General features: G+C 48.6%; 8 non-coding genes across 8 annotated transcripts; all 8 read left to right on the top strand.

Annotated features, from left to right (window-relative positions):
- Positions 1–1,424: 1,424 nt before the first annotated feature.
- trnap-cgg lies at positions 1,425–1,495 on the top strand. The gene has a single exon. It is a non-coding gene; the product is annotated as a tRNA-Pro (tRNA).
- Positions 1,496–5,491: 3,996 nt separating this feature from the next.
- trnaf-gaa lies at positions 5,492–5,562 on the top strand. The gene has a single exon. It is a non-coding gene; the product is annotated as a tRNA-Phe (tRNA).
- A 4,607-nt stretch (positions 5,563–10,169) lies between these two features.
- trnaf-gaa lies at positions 10,170–10,243 on the top strand. The gene has a single exon. It is a non-coding gene; the product is annotated as a tRNA-Phe (tRNA).
- A 530-nt stretch (positions 10,244–10,773) lies between these two features.
- trnap-cgg lies at positions 10,774–10,846 on the top strand. The gene has a single exon. It is a non-coding gene; the product is annotated as a tRNA-Pro (tRNA).
- A 2,447-nt stretch (positions 10,847–13,293) lies between these two features.
- trnaf-gaa lies at positions 13,294–13,365 on the top strand. The gene has a single exon. It is a non-coding gene; the product is annotated as a tRNA-Phe (tRNA).
- A 2,084-nt stretch (positions 13,366–15,449) lies between these two features.
- trnap-cgg lies at positions 15,450–15,521 on the top strand. The gene has a single exon. It is a non-coding gene; the product is annotated as a tRNA-Pro (tRNA).
- A 3,036-nt stretch (positions 15,522–18,557) lies between these two features.
- On the top strand, positions 18,558–18,629 carry trnap-cgg. Its single transcript has one exon. It is a non-coding gene; the product is annotated as a tRNA-Pro (tRNA).
- A 1,498-nt stretch (positions 18,630–20,127) lies between these two features.
- On the top strand, positions 20,128–20,200 carry trnap-cgg. Its single transcript has one exon. It is a non-coding gene; the product is annotated as a tRNA-Pro (tRNA).
- The last annotated feature ends 124 nt before the right edge of the window (positions 20,201–20,324 follow it).

Genomic DNA, 20,324 nt, shown 5'->3' with positions numbered 1-20,324 from the left:
TTTCTGTCAATGTCTGGTCTTTCTATTTTGACTCCTGCTTTCAGGTCTCCTTATAAAGAGCCGCTCTGGCCATAGCATAGTTAGGCTGAAGAGCTGAAGGTCTCTAGTTTGATCTTGGATTTCGGCAGTGGATTCCTTGGTGTATGGTTTGGGCACAGTTCTGAAGCTTGCAGGTTTCCAACCATTTCTACCTTGCCAAAAAAAGTGCAGGCACCCTACTGAGGTCGCTTGGTTCCACGTTGTAAAGGTTAGCAATCAGGGATCTGAATCTAGCTGTACGAGTTTAAATCTCAGCAATTGACTGGTTGCGTGAGGCGAGTGTTCCCAAAAAATTGAAACTTTTGAACTCAACTGAAACAAGTGTGAGCGTTATCTTGAGGAGGAAGCATTACAGACCTTGGACTTTATGAAAACAGAATGAACTGTACCGGAGCTGCAGTGTAGCCTTCAGCCTCACGTTCTTTGTTGTAGATGTTCCCATCAGCATTAAACTGCAATGTCTCTTGAGCCCTCTTGCTGGAATTGCCAATAACGGAGGTATGATTCTCGCTTTGGGTGCGAGAGGTCCCGGTTCAAATCCCGGACGAGCCCTTAGAAGGGCTTACTTTGAAGCTGTTTTGTCACCCAGGATCCCGGCAAGCATCAAGTGGGCAGAGAAGCTGCCAAAGACAGGCGGTTAGCTCAGTTGGTTAGGCGTGGTGCTAATAACGCCAAGGTCGCGGGTTCGACCCCGTGCGGGCCAGCCGTTTTTGGTGCTCACAGAGTTCAGCTCTGATCTTCTGATAAAGTGATGGAAATCCCCTGATCAAAGACCTTCACGACGTGGCGAAATAGCTCAGTTGGGAGAGCGTTAGACTGAAGATCTAAAGGTCCTGGTTCGATCCCGGTTTTGGCAGTTGGCGGATGTCTTCTTGCCAGAGAACTATTTGTGTTTAATTGCTTGTGTTTAACTACTATCATGACAAAAAGTGCCTTCTTTGGTCGTTGCTGTAGATGTTCTTTCCTTTCTCTCTGCTCGGGAGGTGCCAAGCGGGGTTCTTGCAGAAGACCCCTGGTCAGGGCAGCGCAGTGTCCACCGATCGTTCCATATCTCCTCTTTGCTGCCTCCTTTGTACTGGCCACCATATAGTTGGTGAAGTAACAAAAGTTGTGCTTTAGTTTTAAGGCTCTTCTTGGTCTTGTTTCTCAGTTAATGTGAGCATGGTGATTTTTGTGTTACGTAAGCTACCTTTGCATCTCTCACCTCGTGCAGCCAGTTAGGTCCAGCCCCAAATTTCAATCCACTGGGAGGCCATCTTTCATTTATTTGGTTTTGACACTGTCTCAAGGCGTTTTGTTTCCTCCCATGTTAGCTCAAGGTCCTTCGTTCTGTCGTTGAAGTAGTTGTTCTTACGCCTTCTCTCTGCTGGCAAGCGGTGCGTGTAGGCTCGTTGGTCTAGGGGTATGATTCTCGCGCCGGGTGCGAGAGGTCCGGGTTCAAATCCCGGACGAGCCCGCCAGCAGCTCCATGAGAAGCAGCAGTCTGCTTTGACTCAATTGCGTGACAGTGCTTGTTTTCTGTCAATGTCTGGTCTTTCTATTTTGACTCCTGCTTTCAGGTCTCCTTATAAAGAGCCGCTCTGGCCATAGCATAGTTAGGCTGAAGAGCTGAAGGTCTCTAGTTTGATCTTGGATTTCGGCAGTGGATTCCTTGGTGTATGGTTTGGGCACAGTTCTGAAGCTTGCAGGTTTCCAACCATTTCTACCTTGCCAAAAAAAAGTGCAGGCACCCTACTGAGGTCGCTTGGTTCCACGTTGTAAAGGTTAGCAATCAGGGATCTGAATCTAGCTGTACGAGTTTAAATCTCAGCAATTGACTGGTTGCGTGAGGGGCGAGTGTTCCCAAAAAATTGAAACTTTTGAACTCAACTGAAACAAGTGTGAGCGTTATCTTGAGGAGGGAAGCATTACAGACCTTGGACTTTATGAAAACAGAATGAACTGTACCGGAGCTGCAGTGTAGCCTTCAGCCTCACGTTCTTTGTTGTAGATGTTCCCATCAGCATTAAACTGCAATGTCTCTTGAGCCCTCTTGCTGGAATTGCCAATAACGGAGGTATGATTCTCGCTTTGGGTGCGAGAGGTCCGGGTTCAAATCCCGGACGAGCCCTTAGAAGGGCTTACTTTGAAGCTGTTTTGTCACCCAGGATCCCGGCAAGCATCAAGTGGGCAGAGAAGCTGCCAAAGACAGGCCGGTTAGCTCAGTTGGTTAGGCGTGGTGCTAATAACGCCAAGGTCGCGGGTTCGACCCGTGCGGGCCAGCCGTTTTTGGTGCTCACAGAGTTCAGCTCTGATCTTCTGATAAAGTGATGGAAATCCCCTGATCAAAGACCTTCACAGCGTGGCGAAATAGCTCAGTTGGGAGAGCGTTAGACTGAAGATCTAAAGGTCCCTGGTTCGATCCGGGTTTGGCAGTTGGCGGATGTCTTCTTGCCAGAGAACTATTTGTGTTTAATTGCTTGTGTTTAACTACTATCACGACAAAAAGTGCCTTCTTTGGTCGTTGCTGTAGATGTTCTTTTCCTTTCTCTCTGCTCGGGAGGTGCCAAGCGGGGTTCTTGCAGAAGACCCCTGGTCAGGGCAGCGCAGTGTCCACCGATCGTTCCATATCTCCTCTTTGCTGCCTCCTTTGTACTGGCCACCATATAGTTGGTGAAGTAACAAAAAGTTGTGCTTTAGTTTTAAGGCTCTTCTTGGTCTTGTTTCTCAGTTAATGTGAGCATGGTGATTTTTGTGTTCGTAAGCTACCTTTGCATCTCTCACCTCGTGCAGCCAGTTAGGTCCAGCCCCAAATTTCAATCCACTGGGAGGCCATCTTTCATTTATTTGGTTTTGACACTGTCTCAAGGCGTTTTGTTTCCTCCCATGTTAGCTCAAGGTCCTTCGTTCTGTCGTTGAAGTAGTTGTTCTTACGCCTTCTCTCTGCTGGCAAGCGGTGCGTGTAGGCTCGTTGGTCTAGGGGTATGATTCTCGCCGGGTGCGAGAGGTCCGGGTTCAAATCCCGGACGAGCCCGCCAGCAGCTCCATGAGAAGCAGCAGTCTGCTTTGACTCAATTGCGTGACAGTGCTTGTTTTCTGTCAATGTCTGGTCTTTCTATTTTGACTCCTGCTTTCAGGTCTCCTTATAAAAAGCCGCTCTGGCCATAGCATAGTTAGGCTGAAGAGCTGAAGGTCTCTAGTTTGATCTTGGATTTCGGCAGTGGATTCCTTGGTGTATGGTTTGGGCACAGTTCTGAAGCTTGCAGGTTTCCAACCATTTCTACCTTGCCAAAAAAGTGCAGGCACCCTACTGAGGTCGCTTGGTTCCACGTTGTAAGGTTAGCAATCAGGGATCTGAATCTAGCTGTGCGAGTTTAAATCTCAGCAATTGACTGGTTGCGTGAGGGGCGAGTGTTCCCAAAAAATTGAAACTTTTGAACTCAACTGAAACAAGTGTGGCGTTATCTTGAGGAGGAAGCATTACAGACCTTGGACTTTATGAAAACAGAATGAACTGTACCGGAGCTGCAGTGTAGCCTTCAGCCTCACGTTCTTTGTTGTAGATGTTCCCATCAGCATTAAACTGCAATGTCTCTTGAGCCCTCTTGCTGGAATTGCCAATAACGGAGGTATGATTCTCGCTTTGGGTGCGAGAGGTCCCGGGTTCAAATCCCGGACGAGGCCCTTAGAAGGGCTTACTTTAAGCTGTTTTGTCACCCAGGATCCCGGCAAGCATCAAGTGGGCAGAGAAGCTGCCAAAGACAGGCGGTTAGCTCAGTTGGTTAGGCGTGGTGCTAATAACGCCAAGGTCGCGGGTTCGACCCGTGCGTGGCCAGCCGTTTTGGTGCTCACAGAGTTCAGCTCTGATCTTCTGATAAAGTGATGGAAATCCCCTGATCAAAGACCTTCACGGCGTGGCGAAATAGCTCAGTTGGGAGAGCGTTAGACTGAAGATCTAAAGGTCCTGGTTCGATCCGGGTTTGGCAGTTGGCGGATGTCTTCTTGCCAGAGAACTATTTGTGTTTAATTGCTTGTGTTTAACTACTATCATGACAAAAAGTGCCTTCTTTGGTCGTTGCTGTAGATGTTCTTTTCCTTTCTCTCTGCTCGGGAGGTGCCAAGCGGGGTTCTTGCAGAAGACCCCTGGTCAGGGCAGCGCAGTGTCCACCGATCGTTCCATATCTCCTCTTTGCTGCTCCCTTTGTACTGGCCACCATATAGTTGGTGAAGTAACAAAAAGTTGTGCTTTAGTTTTAAGGCTCTTCTTGGTCTTGTTTCTCAGTTAATGTGAGCATGGTGATTTTTGTGTTACGTAAGCTACCTTTGCATCTCTCACCTCGTGCAGCCAGTTAGGTCCAGCCCCAAATTTCAATCCACTGGGAGGCCATCTTTCATTTATTTGGTTTTGACACTGTCTCAAGGCGTTTTGTTTCCTCCCATGTTAGCTCAAGGTCCTTCGTTCTGTCGTTGAAGTAGTTGTTCTTACGCCTTCTCTCTGCTGGCAAGCGGTGCGTGTAGGCTCGTTGGTCTAGGGGTATGATTCTCGCCGGGTGCGAGAGGTCCCGGGTTCAAATCCCCGGACGAGCCCGCCAGCAGCTCCATGAGAAGCAGCAGTCTGCTTTGACTCAATTGCGTGACAGTGCTTGTTTTCTGTCAATGTCTGGTCTTTCTATTTTGACTCCTGCTTTCAGGTCTCCTTATAAAGAGCCGCTCTGGCCATAGCATAGTTAGGCTGAAGAGCTGAAGGTCTCTAGTTTGATCTTGGATTTCGGCAGTGGATTCCTTGGTGTATGGTTTGGGCACAGTTCTGAAGCTTGCAGGTTTCCAACCATTTCTACCTTGCCAAAAAAAGTGCAGGCACCCTACTGAGGTCGCTTGGTTCCACGTTGTAAGGTTAGCAATCAGGGATCTGAATCTGGCTGTACGAGTTTAAATCTCAGCAATTGACTGGTTGCGTGAGGGCGAGTGTTCCCCAAAAAATTGAAACTTTTGAACTCAACTGAAACAAGTGTGAGCGTTATCTTGAGGAGGAAGCATTACAGACCTTGGACTTTATGAAAACAGAATGAACTGTACCGGAGCTGCAGTGTAGCCTTCAGCCTCACGTTCTTTGTTGTAGATGTTCCCATCAGCATTAAACTGCAATGTCTCTTGAGCCCTCTTGCTGGAATTGCCAATAACGGAGGTATGATTCTCGCTTTGGAGTGCGAGAGGTCCCGAGTTCAAATCCGGGACGAGCCCTTAGAAGGGCTTACTTTGAAGCTGTTTTGTCACCCAGGATCCCGGCAAGCATCAAGTGGGCAGAGAAGCTGCCAAAGACAGGCGGTTAGCTCAGTTGGTTAGGCGTGGTGCTAATAACGCCAAGGTCGCGGGTTCGACCCCGTGCGGGCCAGCCGTTTTGGTGCTCACAGAGTTCAGCTCTGATCTTCTGATAAAGTGATGGAAATCCCCTGATCAAAGACCTTCACGGCGTGGCGAAATAGCTCAGTTGGGAGAGCGTTAGACTGAAGATCTAAAGGTCCTGGTTCGATCCGGGTTTTGGCAGTTGGCGGATGTCTTCTTGCCAGAGAACTATTTGTGTTTAATTGCTTGTGTTTAACTACTATCATGACAAAAAGTGCCTTCTTTGGTCGTTGCTGTAGATGTTCTTTTCCTTTCTCTCTGCTCGGGAGGTGCCAAACGGGGGTTCTTGCAGAAGACCCCCCCCTGGTCAGGGCAGCGCAGTGTCCACCGATCGTTCCATATCTCCTCTTTGCTGCCTCCTTTGTACTGGCCACCATATAGTTGGTGAAGTAACAAAAAGTTGTGCTTTAGTTTTAAGGCTCTTCTTGGTCTTGTTTCTCAGTTAATGTGAGCATGGTGATTTTTGTGTTACGTAAGCTACCTTTGCATCTCTCACCTCGTGCAGCCAGTTAGGTCCAGCCCCAAATTTCAATCCACTGGGAGGCCATCTTTCATTTATTTGGTTTTGACACTGTCTCAAGGCGTTTTGTTTCCTCTCCATGTTAGCTCAAGGTCCTTCGTTCTGTCGTTGAAGTAGTTGTTCTTACGCCTTCTCTCTGCTGGCAAGCGGTGCGTGTAGGCTCGTTGGTCTAGGGTATGATTCTCGCCGGGTGCGAGAGGTCCGGGTTCAAATCCCGGACGAGCCCGCCAGCAGCTCCATGAGAAGCAGCAGTCTGCTTTGACTCAATTGCGTGACAGTGCTTGTTTTCTGTCAATGTCTGGTCTTTCTATTTTGACTCCTGCTTTCAGGTCTCCTTATAAAGAGCCGCTCTGGCCATAGCATAGTTAGGCTGAAGAGCTGAAGGTCTCTAGTTTGATCTTGGATTTCGGCAGTGGATTCCTTGGTGTATGGTTTGGGCACAGTTCTGAAGCTTGCAGGTTTCCAACCATTTCTACCTTGCCAAAAAAAGTGCAGGCACCCTACTGAGGTCGCTTGGTTCCACGTTGTAAAGGTTAGCAATCAGGGATCTGAATCTAGCTGTATGCGAGTTTAAATCTCAGCAATTGACTGGTTGCGTGAGGCGAGTGTTCCCAAAAAATTGAAACTTTTGAACTCAACTGAAACAAGTGTGAGCGTTATCTTGAGGAGGAAGCATTACAGACCTTGGACTTTATGAAAACAGAATGAACTGTACGGAGCTGCAGTGTAGCCTTCAGCCCTCACGTTCTTTGTTGTAGATGTTCCCATCAGCATTAAACTGCAATGTCTCTTGAGCCCTCTTGCTGGAATTGCCAATAACGGAGGTATGATTCTCGCTTTGGTGCGAGAGGTCCCGAGTTCAAATCCCGGACGAGCCCTTAGAAGGGCTTACTTTGAAGCTGTTTTGTCACCCAGGATCCCGGCAAGCATCAAGTGGGCAGAGAAGCTGCCAAAGACAGGCGGTTAGCTCAGTTGGTTAGGCGTGGTGCTAATAACGCCAAGGTCGTGGGTTCGACCCCGTGCGGGCCAGCCGTTTTGGTGCTCACAGAGTTCAGCTCTGATCTTCTGATAAAGTGATGGAAATCCCCTGATCAAAGACCTTCACGGCGTGGCGAAAAATAGCTCAGTTGGGGAGCGTTAGACTGAAGATCTAAAGGTCCCTGGTTCGATCCGGGTTTCGGCAGTTGGCGGATGTCTTCTTGCCAGAGAACTATTTGTGTTTAATTGCTTGTGTTTAACTACTATCATGACAAAAGTGCCTTCTTTGGTCGTTGCTGTAGATGTTCTTTTCCTTTCTCTCTGCTCGGGAGGTGCCAAGCGGGGTTCTTGCAGAAGACCCCTGGTCAGAGCAGCGCAGTGTCCACCGATCGTTCCATATCTCCTCTTTGCTGCCTCCTTTGTACTGGCCACCATATAGTTGGTGAAGTAACAAAAAGTTGTGCTTTAGTTTTAAGGCTCTTCTTGGTCTTGTTTCTCAGTTAATGTGAGCATGGTGATTTTTGTGTTACGTAAGCTACCTTTGCATCTCTCACCTCGTGCAGCCAGTTAGGTCCAGCCCCAAATTTCAATCCACTGGGAGGCCATCTTTCATTTATTTGGTTTTGACACTGTCTCAAGGCGTTTTGTTTCCTCCCATGTTAGCTCAAGGTCCTTCGTTCTGTCGTTGAAGTAGTTGTTCTTACGCCTTCTCTCTGCTGGCAAGCGGTGCGTGTAGGCTCGTTGGTCTAGGGTATGATTCTCGCTTGGTGCGAGAGGTCCCGGGTTCAAATCCCGGGCGAGCCCGCCAGCAGCTCCATGAGAAGCAGCAGTCTGCTTTGACTCAATTGCGTGACAGTGCTTGTTTTCTGTCAATGTCTGGTCTTTCTATTTTGACTCCTGCTTTCAGGTCTCCTTATAAAGAGCCGCTCTGGCCATAGCATAGTTAGGCTGAAGAGCTGAAGGTCTCTAGTTTGATCTTGGATTTCGGCAGTGGATTCCTTGGTGTATGGTTTGGGCACAGTTCTGAAGCTTGCAGGTTTCCAACCATTTCTACCTTGCCAAAAAAAGTGCAGGCACCCTACTGAAGGTCGCTTGGTTCCACGTTGTAAAGGTTAGCAATCAGGGATCTGAATCTAGCTGTACGAGTTTAAATCTCAGCAATTGACTGGTTGCGTGAGAGGCGAGTGTTCCCCAAAAATTGAAACTTTTGAACTCAACTGAAACAAGTGTGAGCGTTATCTTGAGGAGGAAGCATTACAGACCTTGGACTTTATGAAAACAGAATGAACTGTACCGGAGCTGCAGTGTAGCCTTCAGCCTCACGTTCTTTGTTGTAGATGTTCCCATCAGCATTAAACTGCAATGTCTCTTGAGCCCTCTTGCTGGAATTGCCAATAACGGAGGTATGATTCTCGCTTTGGAGTGCGAGAGGTCCGGGTTCAAATCCCGGACGAGCCCTTAGAAGGGCTTACTTTGAAGCTGTTTTGTCACCCAGGATCCCGGCAAGCATCAAGTGGGCAGAGAAGCTGCCAAAGACAGGCGGTTAGCTCAGTTGGTTAGGCGTGGTGCTAATAACGCCAAGGTCGCGGGTTCGACCCCGTGCGGGCCAGCCGTTTTGGTGCTCACAGAGTTCAGCTCTGATCTTCTGATAAAGTGATGGAAATCCCCTGATCAAAGACCTTCACGGCGTGGCTGAAATAGCTCAGTTGGGAGGCGTTAGACTGAAGATCTAAAGGTCCTGGTTCGATCCGGGTTTCGGCAGTTGGCGGATGTCTTCTTGCCAGAGAACTATTTGTGTTTAATTGCTTGTGTTTAACTACTATCATGACAAAAAGTGCCTTCTTTGGTCGTTGCTGTAGATGTTCTTTTCCTTTCTCTCTGCTCGGGAGGTGCCAAGCGGGGTTCTTGCAGAAGACCCCTGGTCAGGGCAGCGCAGTGTCCACCGATCGTTCCATATCTCCTCTTTGCTGCCTCCTTTGTACTGGCCACCATATAGTTGGTGAAGTAACAAAAAGTTGTGCTTTAGTTTTAAGGCTCTTCTTGGTCTTGTTTCTCAGTTAATGTGAGCATGGTGATTTTTGTGTTACGTAAGCTACCTTTGCATCTCTCACCTCGTGCAGCCAGTTAGGTCCAGCCCCAAATTTCAATCCACTGGGAGGCCATCTTTCATTTATTTGGTTTTGACACTGTCTCAAGGCGTTTTGTTTCCTCCCATGTTAGCTCAAGGTCCTTCGTTCTGTCGTTGAAGTAGTTGTTCTTACGCCTTCTCTCTGCTGGCAAGCGGTGCGTGTAGGCTCGTTGGTCTAGGGGTATGATTCTCGCTTGGTGCGAGAGGTCCCGGGTTCAAATCCCGGGCAGAGCCGCCAGCAGCTCCATGAGAAGCAGCAGTCTGCTTTGACTCAATTGCGTGACAGTGCTTGTTTTCTGTCAATGTCTGGTCTTTCTATTTTGACTCCTGCTTTCAGGTCTCCTTATAAAGAGCCGCTCTGGCCATAGCATAGTTAGGCTGAAGAGCTGAAGGTCTCTAGTTTGATCTTGGATTTCGGCAGTGGATTCCTTGGTGTATGGTTTGGGCACAGTTCTGAAGCTTGCAGGTTTCCAACCATTTCTACCTTGCCAAAAAAAGTGCAGGCACCCTACTGAGGTCGCTTGGTTCCACGTTGTAAGGTTAGCAATCAGGGATCTGAATCTAGCTGTGCGAGTTTAAATCTCAGCAATTGGCTGGTTGCGTGAGGCGAGTGTTCCCCAAAAAAATTGAAACTTTTGAACTCAACTGAAACAAGTGTGAGCGTTATCTTGAGGAGGAAGCATTACAGACCTTGGACTTTATGAAAACAGAATGAACTGTACCGGAGCTGCAGTGTAGCCTTCAGCCTCACGTTCTTTGTTGTAGATGTTCCCATCAGCATTAAACTGCAATGTCTCTTGAGCCCTCTTGCTGGAATTGCCAATAACGGAGGTATGATTCTCGCTTTGGAGTGCGAGAGGTCCCGAGTTCAAATCCCGGGACGAGCCCTTAGAAGGGCTTACTTTTGAAGCTGTTTTGTCACCCAGGATCCCGGCAAGCATCAAGTGGGCAGAGAAGCTGCCAAAGACAGGCGGTTAGCTCAGTTGGTTAGGCGTGGTGCTAATAACGCCAAGGTCGCGGGTTCGACCCCGTGCGGGCCAGCCGTTTTTGGTGCTCACAGAGTTCAGCTCTGATCTTCTGATAAAGTGATGGAAATCCCCTGATCAAAGACCTTCACGGCGTGGCGAAATAGCTCAGTTGGGAGAGAGCGTTAGACTGAAGATCTAAAGGTCCCTGGTTCGATCCGGGTTTCGGCAGTTGGCGGATGTCTTCTTGCCAGAGAACTATTTGTGTTTAATTGCTTGTGTTTAACTACTATCATGACAAAAGTGCCTTCTTTGGTCGTTGCTGTAGATGTTCTTTTCCTTTCTCTCTGCTCGGGAGGTGCCAAGCGGGGTTCTTGCAGAAGACCCCTGGTCAGGGCAGCGCAGTGTCCACCGATCGTTCCATATCTCCTCTTTGCTGCCTCCTTTGTACTGGCCACCATATAGTTGGTGAAGTAACAAAAAGTTGTGCTTTAGTTTTAAGGCTCTTCTTGGTCTTGTTTCTCAGTTAATGTGAGCATGGTGATTTTTGTGTTACGTAAGCTACCTTTGCATCTCTCACCTCGTGCAGCCAGTTAGGTCCAGCCCCAAATTTCAATCCACTGGGAGGCCATCTTTCATTTATTTGGTTTTGACACTGTCTCAAGGCGTTTTGTTTCCTCCCATGTTAGCTCAAGGTCCTTCGTTCTGTCGTTGAAGTAGTTGTTCTTACGCCTTCTCTCTGCTGGCAAGCGGTGCGTGTAGGCTCGTTGGTCTAGGGGTATGATTCTCGCTTCGGGTGCGAGAGGTCCCGGGTTCAAATCCCGGGGCGAGCCCGCCAGCAGCTCCATGAGAAGCAGCAGTCTGCTTTGACTCAATTGCGTGACAGTGCTTGTTTTCTGTCAATGTCTGGTCTTTCTATTTTGACTCCTGCTTTCAGGTCTCCTTATAAAGAGCCGCTCTGGCCATAGCATAGTTAGGCTGAAGAGCTGAAGGTCTCTAGTTTGATCTTGGATTTCGGCAGTGGATTCCTTGGTGTATGGTTTGGGCACAGTTCTGAAGCTTGCAGGTTTCCAACCATTTCTACCTTGCCAAAAAAAAGTGCAGGCACCCTACTGAGGTCGCTTGGTTCCACGTTGTAAAGGTTAGCAATCAGGGATCTGAATCTAGCTGTACGAGTTTAAATCTCAGCAATTGACTGGTTGCGTGAGGGGCGAGTGTTCCCCAAAAAATTGAAACTTTTGAACTCAACTGAAACAAGTGTGGCGTTATCTTGAGGAGGAAGCATTACAGACCTTGGACTTTATGAAAACAGAATGAACTGTACCGGAGCTGCAGTGTAGCCTTCAGCCTCACGTTCTTTGTTGTAGATGTTCCCATCAGCATTAAACTGCAATGTCTCTTGAGCCCTCTTGCTGGAATTGCCAATAACGGAGGTATGATTCTCGCTTTGGGTGCGAGAGGTCCCGGGTTCAAATCCCGGACGAGCCCTTAGAAGGGCTTACTTTCGAAGCTGTTTTGTCACCCAGGATCCCGGCAAGCATCAAGTGGGCAGAGAAGCTGCCAAAGACAGGCGGTTAGCTCAGTTGGTTAGGCGTGGTGCTAATAACGCCAAGGTCGCGGGTTCGACCCCGTGCGGGCCAGCCGTTTTGGTGCTCACAGAGTTCAGCTCTGATCTTCTGATAAAGTGATGGAAATCCCCTGATCAAAGACCTTCCACGACGTGGCGAAATAGCTCAGTTGGGAGAGCGTTAGACTGAAGATCTAAAGGTCCTGGTTCGATCCGGGTTTGGCAGTTGGCGGATGTCTTCTTGCCAGAGAACTATTTGTGTTTAATTGCTTGTGTTTAACTACTATCACGACAAAAAGTGCCTTCTTTGGTCGTTGCTGTAGATGTTCTTTTCCTTTCTCTCTGCTCGGGAGGTGCCAAGCGGGGTTCTTGCAGAAGACCCCTGGTCAGGGCAGCGCAGTGTCCACCGATCGTTCCATATCTCCTCTTTGCTGCCTCCTTTGTACTGGCCACCATATAGTTGGTGAAGTAACAAAAAGTTGTGCTTTAGTTTTAAGGCTCTTCTTGGTCTTGTTTCTCAGTTAATGTGAGCATGGTGATTTTTGTGTTACGTAAGCTACCTTTGCATCTCTCACCTCGTGCAGCCAGTTAGGTCCAGCCCCAAATTTCAATCCACTGGGAGGCCATCTTTCATTTATTTGGTTTTGACACTGTCTCAAGGCGTTTTGTTTCCTCCCATGTTAGCTCAAGGTCCTTCGTTCTGTCGTTGAAGTAGTTGTTCTTACGCCTTCTCTCTGCTGGCAAGCGGTGCGTGTAGGCTCGTTGGTCTAGGGGTATGATTCTCGCTTGGTGCGAGAGGTCGGGTTCAAATCCCGGACGAGCCCGCCAGCAGCTCCATGAGAAGCAGCAGTCTGCTTTGACTCAATTGCGTGACAGTGCTTGTTTTCTGTCAATGTCTGGTCTTTCTATTTTGACTCCTGCTTTCAGGTCTCCTTATAAAAAGCCGCTCTGGCCATAGCATAGTTAGGCTGAAGAGCTGAAGGTCTCTAGTTTGATCTTGGATTTCGGCAGTGGATTCCTTGGTGTATGGTTTGGGCACAGTTCTGAAGCTTGCAGGTTTCCAACCATTTCTACCTTGCCAAAAAAAGTGCAGGCACCCTACTGAGGTCGCTTGGTTCCACGTTGTAAAGGTTAGCAATCAGGGATCTGAATCTAGCTGTACGAGTTTAAATCTCAGCAATTGACTGGTTGCGTGAGGGGCGAGTGTTCCCCAAAAAACTGAAACTTTTGAACTCAACTGAAACAAGTGTGAGCGTTATCTTGAGGAGGGAAGCATTACAGACCTTGGACTTTATGAAAACAGAATGAACTGTACCGGAGCTGCAGTGTAGCCTTCAGCCTCACGTTCTTTGTTGTAGATGTTCCCATCAGCATTAAACTGCAATGTCTCTTGAGCCCTCTTGCTGGAATTGCCAATAACGGAGGTATGATTCTCGCTTTGGGTGCGAGAGGTCCGGGTTCAAATCCGGACGAGCCCTTAGAAGGGCTTACTTTGAAGCTGTTTTGTCACCCAGGATCCCGGCAAGCATCAAGTGGGCAGAGAAGCTGCCAAAGACAGGCGGTTAGCTCAGTTGGTTAGGCGTGGTGCTAATAACGCGCCAAGGTCGCGGGTTCGACCCCGTGCAGGGCCAGCCGTTTTGGTGCTCACAGAGTTCAGCTCTGATCTTCTGATAAAGTGATGGAAATCCCCCCTGATCAAAGACCTTCACGGCGTGGCGAAATAGCTCAGTTGGGAGAGCGTTAGACTGAAGATCTAAAGGTCCCTGGTTCGATCCGGGTTTCGGCAGTTGGCGGATGTCTTCTTGCCAGAGAACTATTTGTGTTTAATTGCTTGTGTTTAACTACTATCACGACAAAAAGTGCCTTCTTTGGTCGTTGCTGTAGATGTTCTTTTCCTTTCTCTCTGCTCGGGAGGTGCCAAGCGGGGTTCTTGCAGAAGACCCCTGGTCAGAACAGCGCAGTGTCCACCGATCGTTCCATATCTCCTCTTTGCTGCCTCCTTTGTACTGGCCACCATATAGTTGGTGAAGTAACAAAAAGTTGTGCTTTAGTTTTAAGGCTCTTCTTGGTCTTGTTTCTCAGTTAATGTGAGCATGGTGATTTTTGTGTTACGTAAGCTACCTTTGCATCTCTCACCTCGTGCAGCCAGTTAGGTCCAGCCCCAAATTTCAATCCACTGGGAGGCCATCTTTCATTTATTTGGTTTTGACACTGTCTCAAGGCGTTTTGTTTCCTCCCATGTTAGCTCAAGGTCCTTCGTTCTGTCGTTGAAGTAGTTGTTCTTACGCCTTCTCTCTGCTGGCAAGCGGTGCGTGTAGGCTCGTTGGTCTAGGGGTATGATTCTCGCGCCGGGTGCGAGAGGTCCGGGTTCAAATCCCGGACGAGGCCCGCCAGCAGCTCCATGAGAAGCAGCAGTCTGCTTTGACTCAATTGCGTGACAGTGCTTGTTTTCTGTCAATGTCTGGTCTTTCTATTTTGACTCCTGCTTTCAGGTCTCCTTATAAAGAGCCGCTCTGGCCATAGCATAGTTAGGCTGAAGAGCTGAAGGTCTCTAGTTTGATCTTGGATTTCGGCAGTGGATTCCTTGGTGTATGGTTTGGGCACAGTTCTGAAAGCTTGCAGGTTTCCAACCATTTCTACCTTGCCAAAAAAGTGCAGGCACCCTACTGAGGTCGCTTGGTTCCACGTTGTAAGGTTAGCAATCAGGGATCTGAATCTGGCTGTCACGAGTTTAAATCTCAGCAATTGACTGGTTGCGTGAGGCGAGTGTTCCCCAAAAAACTGAAACTTTTGAACTCAACTGAAACAAGTGTGGCGTTATCTTGAGGAGGAAGCATTACAGACCTTGGACTTTATGAAAACAGAATGAACTGTACCGAGCTGCAGTGTAGCCTTCAGCCTCACGTTCTTTGTTGTAGATGTTCCCATCAGCATTAAACTGCAATGTCTCTTGAGCCCTCTTGCTGGAATTGCCAATAGCGGAGGTATGATTCTCGCTTTGGGTGCGAGAGGTCCGAGTTCAAATCCGGACGAGCCCTTAGAAGGGCTTACTTTGAAGCTGTTTTGTCACCCAGGATCCCGGCAAGCATCAAGTGGGCAGAGAAGCTGCCAAAGACAGGCGGTTAGCTCAGTTGGTTAGGCGTGGTGCTAATAACGCCAAGGTCGCGGGTTCGACCCCGTGCGGGCCAGCCGTTTTGGTGCTCACAGAGTTCAGCTCTGATCTTCTGATAAAGTGATGGAAATCCCCTGATCAAAGACCTTCACGGCGTGGCGAAATAGCTCAGTTGGGAGGCGTTAGACTGAAGATCTAAAGGTCCCTGGTTCGATCCGGGTTTCGGCAGTTGGCGGATGTCTTCTTGCCAGAGAACTATTTGTGTTTAATTGCTTGTGTTTAACTACTATCACGACAAAAAGTGCCTTCTTTGGTCGTTGCTGTAGATGTTCTTTTCCTTTCTCTCTGCTCGGGAGGTGCCAAGCGGGGTTCTTGCAGAAGACCCCTGGTCAGGGCAGCGCAGTGTCCACCGATCGTTCCATATCTCCTCTTTGCTGCCTCCTTTGTACTGGCCACCATATAGTTGGTGAAGTAACAAAAAGTTGTGCTTTAGTTTTAAGGCTCTTCTTGGTCTTGTTTCTCAGTTAATGTGAGCATGGTGATTTTTGTGTTACGTAAGCTACCTTTGCATCTCTCACCTCGTGCAGCCAGTTAGGTCCAGCCCCAAATTTCAATCCACTGGGAGGCCATCTTTCATTTATTTGGTTTTGACACTGTCTCAAGGCGTTTTGTTTCCTCCATGTTAGCTCAAGGTCCTTCGTTCTGTCGTTGAAGTAGTTGTTCTTACGCCTTCTCTCTGCTGGCAAGCGGTGCGTGTAGGCTCGTTGGTCTAGGGGTATGATTCTCGCTTCGGGTGCGAGAGGTCCCGGGTTCAAATCCCGGACGAGCCCGCCAGCAGCTCCATGAGAAGCAGCAGTCTGCTTTGACTCAATTGCGTGACAGTGCTTGTTTTCTGTCAATGTCTGGTCTTTCTATTTTGACTCCTGCTTTCAGGTCTCCTTATAAAGAGCCGCTCTGGCCATAGCATAGTTAGGCTGAAGAGCTGAAGGTCTCTAGTTTGATCTTGGATTTCGGCAGTGGATTCCTTGGTGTATGGTTTGGGCACAGTTCTGAAGCTTGCAGGTTTCCAACCATTTCTACCTTGCCAAAAAAGTGCAGGCACCCTACTGAGGTCGCTTGGTTCCACGTTGTAAAGGTTAGCAATCAGGGATCTGAATCTAGCTGTGCGAGTTTAAATCTCAGCAATTGACTGGTTGCGTGAGGCGAGTGTTCCCCAAAAAATTGAAACTTTTGAACTCAACTGAAACAAGTGTGAGCGTTATCTTGAGGAGGAAGCATTACAGACCTTGGACTTTATGAAAACAGAATGAACTGTACCGGAGCTGCAGTGTAGCCTTCAGCCTCACGTTCTTTGTTGTAGATGTTCCCATCAGCATTAAACTGCAATGTCTCTTGAGCCCTCTTGCTGGAATTGCCAATAACGGAGGTATGATTCTCGCTTTGGGTGCGAGAGGTCCGAGTTCAAATCCCGGACGAGGCCCTTAGAAGGGCTTACTTTGAAGCTGTTTTGTCACCCAGGATCCCGGCAAGCATCAAGTGGGCAGAGAAGCTGCCAAAGACAGGCGGTTAGCTCAGTTGGTTAGGCGTGGTGCTAATAACGCCAAGGTCGCGGGTTCGACCCCGTGCAGGCCAGCCGTTTTGGTGCTCACAGAGTTCAGCTCTGATCTTCTGATAAAGTGATGGAAATCCCCTGATCAAAGACCTTCACGGCGTGGCGAAATAGCTCAGTTGGGAGGCGTTAGACTGAAGATCTAAAGGTCCCTGGTTCGATCCGGGTTTTGGCAGTTGGCGGATGTCTTCTTGCCAGAGAACTATTTGTGTTTAATTGCTTGTGTTTAACTACTATCATGACAAAAAAGTGCCTTCTTTGGTCGTTGCTGTAGATGTTCTTTTCCTTTCTCTCTGCTCGGGAGGTGCCAAGCGGGGTTCTTGCAGAAGACCCCTGGTCAGGGCAGCGCAGTGTCCACCGATCGTTCCATATCTCCTCTTTGCTGCCTCCTTTGTACTGGCCACCATATAGTTGGTGAAGTAACAAAAAGTTGTGCTTTAGTTTTAAGGCTCTTCTTGGTCTTGTTTCTCAGTTAATGTGAGCATGGTGATTTTTGTGTTACGTAAGCTACCTTTGCATCTCTCACCTCGTGCAGCCAGTTAGGTCCAGCCCCAAATTTCAATCCACTGGGAGGCCATCTTTCATTTATTTGGTTTTGACACTGTCTCAAGGCGTTTTGTTTCCTCCATGTTAGCTCAAGGTCCTTCGTTCTGTCGTTGAAGTAGTTGTTCTTACGCCTTCTCTCTGCTGGCAAGCGGTGCGTGTAGGCTCGTTGGTCTAGGGGTATGATTCTCGCCGGGTGCGAGAGGTCCGGAGTTCAAATCCCGGACGAGCCCGCCAGCAGCTCCATGAGAAGCAGCAGTCTGCTTTGACTCAATTGCGTGACAGTGCTTGTTTTCTGTCAATGTCTGGTCTTTCTATTTTGACTCCTGCTTTCAGGTCTCCTTATAAAAAGCCGCTCTGGCCATAGCATAGTTAGGCTGAAGAGCTGAAGGTCTCTAGTTTGATCTTGGATTTCGGCAGTGGATTCCTTGGTGTATGGTTTGGGCACAGTTCTGAAGCTTGCAGGTTTCCAACCATTTCTACCTTGCCAAAAAAAGTGCAGGCACCCTACTGAGGTCGCTTGGTTCCACGTTGTAAAGGTTAGCAATCAGGGATCTGAATCTGGCTGTGCGAGTTTAAATCTCAGCAATTGACTGGTTGCGTGAGGCGAGTGTTCCCCAAAAACTGAAACTTTTGAACTCAACTGAAACAAGTGTGGCGTTATCTTGAGGAGGAAGCATTACAGACCTTGGACTTTATGAAAACAGAATGAACTGTACCGGAGCTGCAGTGTAGCCTTCAGCCTCACGTTCTTTGTTGTAGATGTTCCCATCAGCATTAAACTGCAATGTCTCTTGAGCCCTCTTGCTGGAATTGCCAATAACGGAGGTATGATTCTCGCTTTGGGTGCGAGAGGTCCGAGTTCAAATCCGGGACGAGCCCTTAGAAGGGCTTACTTTGAAGCTGTTTTGTCACCCAGGATCCCGGCAAGCATCAAGTGGGCAGAGAAGCTGCCAAAGACAGGCGGTTAGCTCAGTTGGTTAGGCGTGGTGCTAATAACGCCAAGGTCGCGGGTTCGACCCCGTGCGGGCCAGCCGTTTTGGTGCTCACAGAGTTCAGCTCTGATCTTCTGATAAAGTGATGGAATCCCCTGATCAAAGACCTTCACGGCGTGGCGAAATAGCTCAGTTGGGAGGCGTTAGACTGAAGATCTAAAGGTCCTGGTTCGATCCGGGTTTCGGCAGTTGGCGGATGTCTTCTTGCCAGAGAACTATTTGTGTTTAATTGCTTGTGTTTAACTACTATCATGACAAAAGTGCCTTCTTTGGTCGTTGCTGTAGATGTTCTTTTCCTTTCTCTCTGCTCGGGAGGTGCCAAGCGGGGTTCTTGCAGAAGACCCTGGTCAGGGCAGCGCGCAGTGTCCACCGATCGTTCCATATCTCCTCTTTGCTGCCTCCTTTGTACTGGCCACCATATAGTTGGTGAAGTAACAAAAAGTTGTGCTTTAGTTTTAAGGCTCTTCTTGGTCTTGTTTCTCAGTTAATGTGAGCATGGTGATTTTTGTGTTACGTAAGCTACCTTTGCATCTCTCACCTCGTGCAGCCAGTTAGGTCCAGCCCCAAATTTCAATCCACTGGGAGGCCATCTTTCATTTATTTGGTTTTGACACTGTCTCAAGGCGTTTTGTTTCCTCCCATGTTAGCTCAAGGTCCTTCGTTCTGTCGTTGAAGTAGTTGTTCTTACGCCTTCTCTCTGCTGGCAAGCGGTGCGTGTAGGCTCGTTGGTCTAGGGGTATGATTCTCGCTTCGGGTGCGAGAGGTCCCGGGTTCAAATCCCGGACGAGCCCGCCAGCAGCTCCATGAGAAGCAGCAGTCTGCTTTGACTCAATTGCGTGACAGTGCTTGTTTTCTGTCAATGTCTGGTCTTTCTATTTTGACTCCTGCTTTCAGGTCTCCTTATAAAAAGCCGCTCTGGCCATAGCATAGATTAGGCTGAAGAGCTGAAGGTCTCTAGTTTGATCTTGGATTTCGGCAGTGGATTCCTTGGTGTATGGTTTGGGCACAGTTCTGAAGCTTGCAGGTTTCCAACCATTTCTACCTTGCCAAAAAAGTGCAGGCACCCTACTGAGGTCGCTTGGTTCCACGTTGTAAAGGTTAGCAATCAGGGATCTGAATCTAGCTGTGCACGAGTTTAAATCTCAGCAATTGACTGGTTGCGTGAGGGGCGAGTGTTCCCCAAAAAACTGAAACTTTTGAACTCAACTGAAACAAGTGTGAGCGTTATCTTGAGGAGGAAGCATTACAGACCTTGGACTTTATGAAAACAGAATGAACTGTACCGGAGCTGCAGTGTAGCCTTCAGCCTCACGTTCTTTGTTGTAGATGTTCCCATCAGCATTAAACTGCAATGTCTCTTGAGCCCTCTTGCTGGAATTGCCAATAACGGAGGTATGATTCTCGCTTTGGGTGCGAGAGGTCGGAGTTCAAATCCCGGACGAGCCCTTAGAAGGGCTTACTTTGAAAGCTGTTTTGTCACCCAGGATCCCGGCAAGCATCAAGTGGGCAGAGAAGCTGCCAAAGACAGGCGGTTAGCTCAGTTGGTTAGGCGTGGTGCTAATAGCGCCAAGGTCGCGGGTTCGACCCCCGTACGGGCCAGCCGTTTTTGGTGCTCACAGAGTTCAGCTCTGATCTTCTGATAAAGTGATGGAAATCCCCCCCTGATCAAAGACCTTCACGGCGTGGCGAAATAGCTCAGTTGGGAGGCGTTAGACTGAAGATCTAAAGGTCCCTGGTTCGATCCGGGTTTCGGCAGTTGGCGGATGTCTTCTTGCCAGAGAACTATTTGTGTTTAATTGCTTGTGTTTAACTACTATCACGACAAAAAGTGCCTTCTTTGGTCGTTGCTGTAGATGTTCTTTTCCTTTCTCTCTGCTCGGGAGGTGCCAAACGGGGGTTCTTGCAGAAGACCCCCCTGGTCAGGGCAGCGCAGTGTCCACCGATCGTTCCATATCTCCTCTTTGCTGCCTCCTTTGTACTGGCCACCATATAGTTGGTGAAGTAACAAAAAGTTGTGCTTTAGTTTTAAGGCTCTTCTTGGTCTTGTTTCTCAGTTAATGTGAGCATGGTGATTTTTGTGTTACGTAAGCTACCTTTGCATCTCTCACCTCGTGCAGCCAGTTAGGTCCAGCCCCAAATTTCAATCCACTGGGAGGCCATCTTTCATTTATTTGGTTTTGACACTGTCTCAAGGCGTTTTGTTTCCTCCCATGTTAGCTCAAGGTCCTTCGTTCTGTCGTTGAAGTAGTTGTTCTTACGCCTTCTCTCTGCTGGCAAGCGGTGCGTGTAGGCTCGTTGGTCTAGGGGTATGATTCTCGCGCCGGGTGCGAGAGGTCCCGGGTTCAAATCCCGGACGAGGCCGCCAGCAGCTCCATGAGAAGCAGCAGTCTGCTTTGACTCAATTGCGTGACAGTGCTTGTTTTCTGTCAATGTCTGGTCTTTCTATTTTGACTCCTGCTTTCAGGTCTCCTTATAAAGAGCCGCTC

Source organism: Puntigrus tetrazona, chromosome 11 (genome assembly GCF_018831695.1).
Source record: "Puntigrus tetrazona isolate hp1 chromosome 11, ASM1883169v1, whole genome shotgun sequence".
NCBI classification, from domain to species: domain Eukaryota; kingdom Metazoa; phylum Chordata; class Actinopteri; order Cypriniformes; family Cyprinidae; genus Puntigrus; species Puntigrus tetrazona.
This window is presented reverse-complemented; position numbering and strand designations above follow the sequence as displayed.